General features: G+C 33.0%; 1 protein-coding gene across 1 annotated transcript in view; it reads right to left on the bottom strand.

Moving 5' to 3' along the window:
• The window catches only part of ERBB4 (erb-b2 receptor tyrosine kinase 4), a 1,016,037-nt gene that overhangs the window by 6,222 nt on the left and 1,001,296 nt on the right, over positions 1-8,519 (bottom strand). The gene's annotated exons all lie outside the window — the stretch shown is intronic.

Genomic DNA, 8,519 nt, shown 5'->3' with positions numbered 1-8,519 from the left:
ATATATGCATTTATTAAACATTTTTCGAGAACCTATTGTCGACATGCCAGGCACTTTTCTAGGCACTGGAGATAACAATGCAGATAAAAATCATTGATTTTATAAAGCTTGCATTCTCTACATTCTGTCCTTGACAGTGAACAGAGATGATGAACATAAATCTCAAAGACAATAGCATCTTGAAACATCTATGAAACATAGCTAAACATATTCCTGGTAAATGTTTTTACAATTTAGAGATTCATAAAATAATCAAAGAAGAAAATGATCCCATGGAGATGAACTGTTTAAGGTAAATTAATAACAGCTGAATAATACAATATCTTTCATTAACTTAGTCTGTTGGACTAATCAAGGGACATATTCTGAACCTCTGAGTTCTGAACAGTGAATTTGCATTTTAACTTTCCCTGTAACTGAGTCACTTACACGATGCTATAGAAAATACTTATCTCTTGCCTTTTCTAATAACATAACAACGCATTGAAGATTATGACACGAAAAGTTAGTGATATAGTTAAAATGCAATGCATAGGAGGTGCTATTAGACAGATTGTCTCATGATCTGTTGGAAGCTCTGAGCTCCACTCCCAATCACACATGATGTAGTCAACCATGAGACACCTCAGACCCTCATTTTCATCCTTGGCTACTCTATCTTATTCTTAGTGAAGACAAAATATGATAATGTATACAAATAAACTCTGTAAGCTCTGCACAAGTGTAAAGAATATATAAAATTTAAATATTCACATCTGCTAAATAGGATTTTTTAAGTCAAGCAATCAAAATGCCAAAGCTACTCATCAAAGAGGCATTTAAAAATGCTTACCTGTTCTCCACATTGCCTTAAGTATAGGTATATTTTTCTGTCTTTTAGAAAGACATGAAATCAAATACATTGTTCATATAATTTCAGAAAGGAATTTTCTCAATATAGTCCAGTGCTATATAAAATAGGGGGCCGGTATGAGAAATACGACAAACTGCCTGGTAGAACTTTACCATATTACAAAACTTGGCCTTACCATATCTTTAAACTCTAATTATTTAGCAAGCATTTAACAAATATTTATTAAATCTCATCTCTACAATAAAAGCACAGAAACTGTGGTAGATGCTGGAGGTATCATAATGCACCGAGACATGGCCATTGTCCTTTTGCAATTTACACTATACTATCAAATATTATCTGAGATTATTATAAGAAAAGGCAAGAGTGAAATAAGGCTGGAGTGAATTTATTTCAATTGTATGACTGTATATTATAAGATAAGGTATAACAAAATATTAGTAATTATCAGTAGTCCTTTGACCTCTTGCCTTGCAAGAGTTGTACTAGGTAATGTTTGACTAGAATCATGGCTGAGGAAACAGCATTGACTGCTGCACATTTTGCATTTTATAAATTTTGAGAGATAAATGATGAAAGGAATAACTTACAAGTCATTCTTCATCAGGAAATACTTTATTATCTATATTCATTATCTGGGCTAGACCGCTTTCAGTTGTAACGGCATTGTATTAAAAATAACTAGGCCTCTTGCAGTTAGTCTGTTCCAAGACAGGAAGAAAGGCCATGCCATATTAGAATGCATCCGCTGTCCTAGCTTTGATAAGTCTTTCTGTCAGCAACCTGCCAACTCTATCTGGATATACTGCCAGATATCATCATAGTAATAGGAGCATCTTCATGCTTTTTCTAGTTTTGAATGCTTTTTCTAGCATTAAAATGGAAAAACTGCTAAGCAAAGCCCCTTTAGCATTCATCGTTTTTAGGGTTATTGGTTGCTTTTTATGTTTCTGTTTCCATTTTTTCCCATTTTTTTTCTGCTTTCCATGATAAAAAGCACCTCATTCATTTCCCCCTGGAAGGGCAATGCAGCTACAAGGGAACATCTGTGAGGCCAATTAGCTGGGCTGGAAATGTGATATAATTGTTGTTTAAATATATTTAAATTACATGTTAATCACCATGTCATAATTTATAGGCTTTGAAAATAACTTTTTGTACTTGAGAGCCAAGCCAGATTTTACTTGTTTTTGCTGTTTTTAGTTTGTAACGAGCTCTTCTCATTCCTTCCCCTTCCTGCCCCCCAATCCCCCACACTTGAAGAGCTGAACTTTTAATACTGGAAAGAATGACAGCTGCAAGTAAATTGGTTGAGTAAAAATTAAGATCCCCACAGTCAGAATGAGCTGGAGTGACCTTAAAGTTCTAAGCAGAACAAAGCAGTGCTCTCAGTTAAAAGGCTTTTGTTTTCTCATTGTGCCACTTTCTGCTGTCCATCAAAGCTCAGCTTTGTGGATCTTCAGAAAGCAGCACTGGGTGCATCTGTTCACTTAGCTGGTGAGGAGATTTACTGTCAGCAGGATGGAACTAGAAGGAGATGGGCTATGAAGCAGCAGGTGATATGGAGTGTTTTCCTGGTGGGGGGATTTGTAAGGGTGATGGAGAGAGTCAAGTTCAATTTTGTTGCCATATCACTGGGACACTGTATGATTAACTTGGACTCAAATGCCAGAGGTTATAGAGAAGGCAAATGTCAGCAAATATATCAAATACAGTATTAAATGCATATATTCTGTCCTAAAATTTACTTTTCAGCTGAATGATAAAAATTTGAACCTCTGTCTTATTGCATGCATTGCATCTGTCATACTTATTTTTTTAAATTAAAATATTGTATTATTTAATACTGTTTATGGGACATTTTAAATTATTAGCCAGATGGACTGTGTCTTATGGTATTTTTAAAAAGCATCATACAAATCTATCTTCTTAGGAAAGAAACAAAATACATGCTTTATGTCTATCTTCTATCTAAATTAAACATGTACTTAATGAAAAACAGTTGTTTTTTAAAAAAATTTTCAGATAATTGTTACTATCAATATTAACTATGGGATTAAAGTTTCTAGGGCCAAGAAATATTCCAAATCCTTTTAACTAAAATAGAATATGTCTCTGTAAGGTGTTGATAATCCATAAGCACTAATTTATTACCTAGATACTTCCATATAGTGAATATTAAGAGTTCTCAACCTTATGTCCTCTCTGACATAGATTCTTAACACTCCGATGGGCGTTTTTACATTTTCACAGGTCAGGTAGCTGATAGATAAAATGTTTTGTGCATTATGTACAATTCCTGATGCATGACTGTAACTCTATCTTTTTCCCAACTGAGTTCAACATACCAGTGTTTGAGACATCTAGATTTAGAGTCTTCATTTTTCATAGAGCAACCAGAAGAAAACAAACTAAATGTGTCCATATACCAAACACCAGGCAGGATTGGGGTAAGTCTACTGAACTGAGGCAGTTGGCTTACACACACATACACGCACGCACACATATTACACAAAATGTCTTTCTCTATTTATGCATATACTTATTAATTAATGTATTTATCTATTTTGTTTGATTATGTGGGACACTGTTCTCTTAAAGAAGCTAAGTTTTTACTCTGCACACACACAAAAATAAATAATGATATAGTAAATAAAATATATAATAATGAAAGAATAATTTAATAAATAATGACTCTATGATTCAGCTGAAGAAATATTAACTTGGGCTCTCATCCTTTGTCCACTTTTCACTAATCCTAGAACATTTAATCTTTTTCATGTATCTCATCTACTCTATAATGAAAAATAATTTTTATTAAAAGGAAGCTATGAATGGTCTCAGTAAATATGAATGGGAGTCAATAGACTACAAATTATATGAACATGATGCCTTTCATAAATATCAGTAACTAAGTCAGTTCTCAAAGTCTACTTAATTATAATGTCTATTCTGTTTTAGAGATGACTATAGGATTACTCTTAGGAAAACTGATAAATAAGAAGGGAAATTAACATGTACCATGTACCTAACATATCACAGATTATTTTAAGTTTATTCTTATAATCTCTTAAGGGAAATATTATTATAAATTATGACTCCCATTTTAAAGATGAGAAAACTGAGGATCAGAGAAGTTACAAGTTCTTCCATGTACACACAGCCATAAATCGCTGTCTGAATCTATTACCCTTTCATTATTCCACATGGAGATTTTGACTTCAGAATTTCTGTATTCTCTTTCATTGCCCTCCCTCTGCCCCTGCATAGTACCTGAACTCTTCTCTCAGGTAAGTTCTCATGATTTCTCTTTCTTGTGATAAACTAATTGAAAGGAAGAATTTAAAAAACTCACTAGCCTTAGCTATAAATTACTGATAATGCTTTACAGTATTGCCCCTCCCAGCTTATTTTCATTTTAATTAACTACAGGACTCAAGCTGAAAAGGAAACTACAAGTAGAATGCTGTGCTAATAGACATTAAATATATGAAAATATATATTCTTCCTAATAGCTTCTATAGAGCGTACACACACACTTACCTTCCTTGCCACACACATTTACCTACTTTGCCAAGAGCAAAGCCAACCCTGAAGCAGGAGGAAATGATTTTAAAGAACTGAAGAACATAAAGATTTTCCATGACAGCACTCTTGCTTATGGATTTATTGTTCCTAGTCCAGGGCTTAGTCAATAAATTCCTTTTCCTGCTTGACTAAGGGTAAGTAAGCAATTACATCCCCAGGCAGCCATTCCTATACCCTTTCCAAATATCATAGAACAAGAGGATATTCCCCTTTAAAATATTCATGGCTAGATGGGTCAATAAAATCAAGCAGAAAATTCCTCACTTTATACCTTTCTGCTCTAAGGCTCTGCTCATATTATATGATGAAGTCAAAGAACACATTAGCACAGTCAAAAAAGAAAGGGTATATAAAACATGCTTTTATATTAGTGTCAACATTTCTTAGTTTTGTTCAAGATAAGCAATAAGAATTTTATCACCATTCTTGAGATCAGTAATCACATAGAATTTACATCGCTTCATCCTGGGGCAAGTTCTAAACATTTTTTGTCTGTTGGTTTCTGGAAACTTTATTTTGCATGTTTATATTTCTTTTCACGAGTATGTTGTGATATTTGAAACCTTTTGTAATTATCATTTAGCCACTAACACATTAAGCTAGAAATCTAAGGAGGAAAACTTCTAGGAGCTTTCTTAAAGACCTCTCAATAGTTCTTTTCAGTTAGAGAGGGTACGGGCCTTTTGCCCTATTTTTAAAAACTTATCCTTAAGAATATCTAATTCAATTGTAATATCTTTGTTTAAGAGTCAAAATGAAATCATTTAGCTTTTACTATGTCCAAATTCTTGGGTAGGCTCACTAGGTCTTCAAGTGAAGACTTGAAGTTGTCTGTCTCTCTGCTTGAGTGATTTTTATCTAACATCATAAATATTTATTTATTGAAGACTTCTTAGTACATGAACAACGCACTGAGGTCAGGAAGCTTTTGAAGACAAAAATTCCATAGACCTGGAACAAGTGGTCACATGAGGTCTTTCTACCTCTAGGGTTGTATTCTTAAACTTTTTGCCATTAAATCATGTGGTCTTTAATAAATTTCTTAATCCCTTGGGCCCTTAATTTATTTAACACTGAAAAGAGGAATGGGGCTGTAAAACAGAGAATAAGAAATATCACTTCTGACTATCAAATTATTTGTATGTAAAATTAATATTCTGCGTTAAGCCTACAAAATTGATTTTTAAATACTGTAAAGTATGATTATCATTAAGGCAAAGACACGTTACAAATTTTCGTTCACACATTTTTTTAAAGTATATTAATCGCTTTTGTTACCCTCTTTTTTTCTAAATGCAATATCTATGAAGTATCTTAGCCTATATGCAATATATAATTTTATCTTTTGAGAGGCAAGATTATGTTTAGATGATGACTAACTTAATTTAATTTTATAATTTAAACTTTTCATTTTACAGATGGAGATACTGGTGCCCTAAGAGGTCAGGTTAATTTTTCAAGTCATATGACTGACAGTACTAGAAACAGGATTCCCCGAGTCCTCACCTAACGTACATCCCATTATACCTACAGCCTCAAATTAGCATTTACTAAATGACAAAAAGTCAGTTTAGAGTTTTCAAGGTACATTTAAAATTTTTTTCTTTTTTAGAAAAAAAATTCTTATTATAGCCAAAAGCATTGGCCTTAACTACTATGATATTTATCTTCAATTGAAATACACATTGATATCCTCTTAAAATAAATTTAATGGAACTTGATTATGAAAGAGAGATCAATTTTTCTTATGCAATAGGCTTTATTAGATGAAATTAATACCCTAATAATATTAAAGACTGTAGATTAAAGCTCTTCATGCACAGATTCATTAAAAGGACATTTTATTTATAAAATAGATTGCCTTCCATAGAGAGGGAGTATGTCATTTAAATACTGTGGCTATAAAAGCCAGTTATTTAAAAAAATACATCTATATAAGCCTACTTCTAGTCAGTTGATATATTTCTTCCTTCACAGTGTTTATTTCTACCTATAAAATGAGAGGATGTAGGGGGGTTACAGAATAGTTTAAAATTAGGTAACTTATAAGGCAGGTTTGAACTAAGAATGAGAGAAAAAAAACTAAACATTCTGAATTTGAATGCTATTACTATGCCTTGGTCTGGGTATAAAATGTTTCCTTTTGTACTGTTGGTAAAGATTTACTTAAATCACAATTTTAGGCTTTGTGCATGTGTGTGTATGTGTGCACATGTGTGCAGGCGTGTGTATATGTATTCATATATACACTAAGAAAATTAATAGCCTAAAACAAGATAATGAAGGTTTATTTAACTTACTCAAACTATGACATTCTTTTATAGGTTATTAGTTATTTTCTGGGTTTGTTTATGCTTTGTTTTTACATTTTTCATATGTCCATATTGTTTATCAGCGAATGAGTCTTGTTCATTAAAACATTATGTACATAAGTTCTATTTAGAAATGTTTCTTTAGTGGTTATTTAGAGTCACTTTATTTATTTGCAGATAATAAGGCAATAGTAAAATATTCCATATTTCAACCTCCTCTTTAGCAATAATCCAAGCTCAGTAACTTTTATTACAGATTCAAAATAACAATGACAGTATTTAGAGCAATTTATGTGTGAGAATGTAAAAAAAGTGAAGGATGCAGTTAGTGTATAGAGATGAAAAACAAACAACATAGGAATAGAATTCCAAATTTTATAAATCTAATTTTGGCATGTAGAATTTATTCAGTGTCTTAAATGATAGGTGTTGGCAACAAGTTGAGCAACTTAACATAATATAGATAAGGCTTTCAGTGTTCATGTCATTTCAGTATGGACCAGGCTGAAAGTATCTTCAGTTATGCTAGTTTATGCACACTGTTTACCAGATAAAAAGCGAATTTGTAACAGTGGTTGATTCATCCAACTACTGCTCTTTAAGCTACCAGGTGGCACAGCTGTTGCTGTAAGTAAAAAGATTTTTAACAGTCCACCTGGAATTAGGACAGCTGCTTGGTGTGAGTTGATCTGAATAATGTACTGTGGATACTCTGGTACAGCACTGACAGAGCAAACAGCACGTGGCTGTCCCATCAGCCCAGAGCAAACACCAGTTACATTTCACAGAAATAGGCTGGTATTTACAACTGATCTGCGCCAAAATGAATATCAGATTGAAAGAAGCACCCCAAGAGAAAAAAACCTTCCCCCAAGAGCTGCTTGTTGATCATAGTCTAAGCATCTTTTACCATTTTCAAAAAAAGTCTCCAAATTGCATTTTGCTGTATAAAAATGTAGAAGAGAATATACAAAGAATTCCTGCATCTATTTGTAAACCACTTTGGAATTACCTACAATAAACAATGACCAATACTTCTTAGTTTCCTATTTACCCCGTTTGCCGCCAAATTTAACCTAAATTAGCCAGGACCATGGTCATAATAATTTCCTTTTAAGTTCTAACATGGCTAACACTTTAATAAAAAATACAAAGAAGGCACATATATTTAAAATAGAACCGAAATAAGAGAATCTTATTTAAATCTAACATGGATGCCAGAGATGGTCCAATCACACTCTTTTTTCAACTAAGATAATAGAGATAGCAAGTGACTTTCCTCAAGGTCACACAACTAGTTACAAGCAAAAATCAATATACCTAATTAGACAAAAATATTTTTATGGTTTATTATGAGTAGAAAAAAATCTATCTGGTTTACTTAGATTATGTTTGCCTGAGTCAAGGGCAACCCAGGTAATACTCTAAAAGTCTGATCTCAACATTTCCTCACCATGGCTGACTTCTCAATTTCAGGCCCACGATTCTCTATTCCTCCCTAACAGATTCCAGAGCCCACTGATTCCTGCCCTGGTTTTATAAGAAATGAGATATATCTATATCCTCCTCCACCAAAGGTATAACATAATGAGGCAGTAACTCACATTTCAAAATGTCCTTTCTTATCTATACTCTTACCTTCTCCTCATGGATTTGGCTCTTCCTAGGCCAGAAGACATCTATTTAGTCTGATTAATTTGGGGAATTTTCTCATATTGTTAGTAGATCATAATGGCCCTGTATCAGGTAACACTGGACTACTGAAT

The sequence above is a fragment of the Pteropus vampyrus genome, unplaced genomic scaffold, assembly GCF_000151845.1.
Source record: "Pteropus vampyrus isolate Shadow unplaced genomic scaffold, Pvam_2.0 Scaffold42, whole genome shotgun sequence".
Lineage (NCBI taxonomy): Eukaryota > Metazoa > Chordata > Mammalia > Chiroptera > Pteropodidae > Pteropus > Pteropus vampyrus.
The sequence above is the reverse complement of the archived record's forward strand: the minus strand, read 5'-3'. Positions and strand labels throughout refer to the sequence as shown.